Source organism: Amphibalanus amphitrite, unplaced genomic scaffold (genome assembly GCF_019059575.1).
Source record: "Amphibalanus amphitrite isolate SeventyFive unplaced genomic scaffold, NRLGWU_Aamphi_draft 000918F_arrow, whole genome shotgun sequence".
NCBI lineage: Eukaryota > Metazoa > Arthropoda > Thecostraca > Balanomorpha > Balanidae > Amphibalanus > Amphibalanus amphitrite.
Genome location: NW_024882412.1, coordinates 231,891 through 235,386, shown reverse-complemented (window position 1 = coordinate 235,386; position 3,496 = coordinate 231,891).

Here is a 3,496-nt window from a genome sequence, read left to right as displayed (position 1 = left end):
TGGTCACACATTATTGATGTTAACAAATGAACACTGGGTGGTGCACACCCTGAAAGTGACAGCTTCACACAAGCTGTTGTCTATGTTGAAAACTAGGTTTCCTTCCTGTTCAGATTAAGACAGTTGATGGCACCTTTGGTTAGCTTTGTTCAAGGAAGCATTCATTTTGCCAGTGTCGGTAGGGCAGCCTGGCTACATATAGGAATCTTGAGCCAGGCACAGCATACAGGTAGTAGTGCATGTCTTGTCCTGAAAAAGGATCAGGGATATATGGCTAAGGAAGTTATGAATGGAATTGACTCAGGCTGCTCTGAGGCAGGGTTGTATACGACTCAATCAATAGCAATCAATTCAATCACGACAAATTTGGGAAACCAATCAAATCAATCAAGTCAGAGCAGTTTTCGGGAATTGATTCAATCGACTCAAACGCGACAATGAAAGGAATCAATCAACTCAATCAAACGACTCAAACCAAGATATACATTAGGTTTTTTGCCCCACCAACTTGGAAAAGTGTCCATAGCAGTCTGGTGTACCTACCTACCTACCTACCTACAGAAGAAACAAAAATATTGTCATTTAACCCTCGCCGGACCTATTGGTTTTCTACATACGCGCCGGCCGAGGGGGGGGCGGGTACGACCCCCCCCCCCTCGCCGTTTCGCCCCTGGTGGAGCTAGCGCGTCGCGGAAAAAACGAGCGTGTGCGCCGTTACGAGACGCAGAGATTGGTACCCGATTTTAAGGTCCTAGGTCAACCGGTGACCTCTGAGGTCAGGTCAAGTGCCCCAGGGTACGGTTCAGTTTTTGGTGAATAACTTCGCAAAAAACGGCCGCAGAGCGCCGATTTTGGCAGCATCGTGTTCGCCTCGCTCAGGCGCGTCGAATAATATAGTTTTTGTCCGGGTCAGGTCAACTTGGGGTGTTGACCTCAGGTCAAGGTCAGGTCAGCACCCCCAGGTCACGAAGTTGGTCGAAAGAGGTCATGTCGCATATCATTCGATTCGGCAGGCCTTCCTGAGTCCATTGGTGCCTTTCCCGACTCGCTAGCTCAATTTGATCAAGAGTTATTGACGAAAAACTAATTTGACCTTGATGACGTCATAAATGACGTCACGGAAGGTCAACATTGCAAAAGTGACGCATCTAACCTTGCAAGGAGTGCATCAAATCACGATTCTGTGTGCTTGAGGTAGTTGGAGATCGTTCCCGGCGCCAGAATAGCAGTTTGAATTTTTCCCCATTGACTTATAATGGTGAGGTCACGAAAATGACCTGACCTCATATGACCTTTAGGAAAAATCCGAGATATACAAGTTGTGGGACTCATAATGAATACTAGATCCTGCAAGTTTCATTTCCCTGTGACATCTCCTCTGGCAGTGAGGGCGTTGCAAAGTTGCGACATCTGAAGACCGTGCAGAGGTTCACTTATGACGTCATAGGTCAGTGACCTGACCTGACCCAAAAATGCGGTTGGTGTCAAAAGATCCGGCTTGGATCAAAGGTCAGGTATGCCAAGTTTCAGCTCTCTATCGCCAGTGTGTTCGGAGCTATCGCGAAAAACCCTATGGGGGGGGCGGCACCCGCCCCCCCCTCGGCCGGCGAGGGTTAAAATTATAAATTGCCATGCCATTCAAAGTTTCTATGTAATAAGGAAGGATACCTAGTGATGGACAGGTGGATCATGATATTGAGGTTCAATGGGTAGAATTGGAGCAGAAGTTTCATTTAATGGGTGCAAAATTACCCAGTAGTTGACTTCAACAAACGCCCCTTAACCCAAATCACCACCTTTCACCTAAAAGTTGTCAATTTAATTTTGGCCATATTCCAGCTAAGTCATCAGGCCATCTACCCCATGTAAAGCCCCCGTCTGTCTCTTATGTGAGTTATGCGGAGCTCTTCTGAATTCAACCCTGAACATAATGAACCTAGCTAGGTTACATGCCACACTGACACCATATTGATATAAAAGTGTTGAAAATGTGCTATAAATTTGACAACTTCATTAGGTATGCTTTATGAAGACAGCAGGAAAGCAGGTAGGTACCTACTTACCTGCCTAGATGTGTCACTGGCTACCAACAGTACCAACGAAGGTAGATAGGTTATATGTGAAGAATTCAAAACATTTTATTGCAATACAATTTGAAACTGTTAGGACTGGGGGGATAGGGATGAGCATTAAAAATATATTTAAAAGGAAATGGAAAGGACAGGGACTCTGGAACCACAGGATAAGTTAAGGACAAAGGAAGAAGAACAAGGAAAATTAAATGCCGTTGGTGCGACTGCGAAAAAACAAAGAAAACGTTTTGCTTGGTTTTGCCAAGAAGTATGCTAAGCTTTTATAAATCCTTATTCTTCGTCTTTTGATTTTTTGGTAAGATGACGTCATTGATTATCATGTAGTATGGTAGATCATCATAAAATAAATCGGTTGTACAGTAGGTCTACTAAAAAAGTCCCCCGCTCCAGAGGCGGCCGGCCGGCCGAACCCCCGGATTCCAGCCCCGACTCTATTGCGCAGGCCGCGGCAGCGACACGGGTCAGGTCGCGGCGCCCGGCGAATGGGTCAGTTGCAAGTCAGTTGGCGCCGGCCGGCCGTGGAGTGAGGACGCCGTGTGTGGGACGCAGAGATGCCGCAGTGCAGAGGAGGGGAAGATAATGACTCTGCACGATGCCGGAAATGATGCCTTTGTGATCTAAATTAAGCACCTGCAGTGCATATCCTCCCTTGCCCCATTCCTATTTTATCATAATCCTTCAATAATCTGTAATGGCCATTCAGCGCAAGCAAGCAAACAAAACAACCCGTTTAGCGGCGACATCGTCTCGGATAAAAAAGCGACAGTGATGATTAGAATAGACTTAGCGCGAGGGCAAATCGAGGGGTATAACTATATGTATCACATACCGAGTATTTTATTCCCATAGATGGGAATAAAATACTCGGTATGTGATTCGCTAGATCTAGCGAATTAAGATTGGGGATCCTGTCTAACAAGTCAGCGGCCGTTCTAGACACAGAATAATGCTTTGTTATCATTATCTGCAATAATTCGAAGCGAGGTTTAACCCTCGCCGGCCGAGTAGAAGGGGTGGATGCCACCACCATGCATTTTTTGCGGTAGCTCAAAGCACACTGATGATAGAAGGCTGACATTTCACATGCCTTACATTTCATTCAAGCCGGATCACTTGACATCAACCACGTTTTCAGGTCAGGTCACTGAACTATGACGTCTAGGTAAACCTCTGCACGGTTGTCGGTTATAAAATGATGCAATCCGCAATGCACTTAAGTCGTATAAGCATAATGGGGAATTGTGGAAACTGTTAATTTGGCGTCGGAAATGATATGAAACTATACCTCAAGGACATGAAATCGTGACTTCATACATTCTTGGCAAGGTCTAATGCTTCACTTTTGCATTGTTCACCTTGCGTGACGTCATTTATGACGTCACTAGGGTCATAGGAGTGTTTCG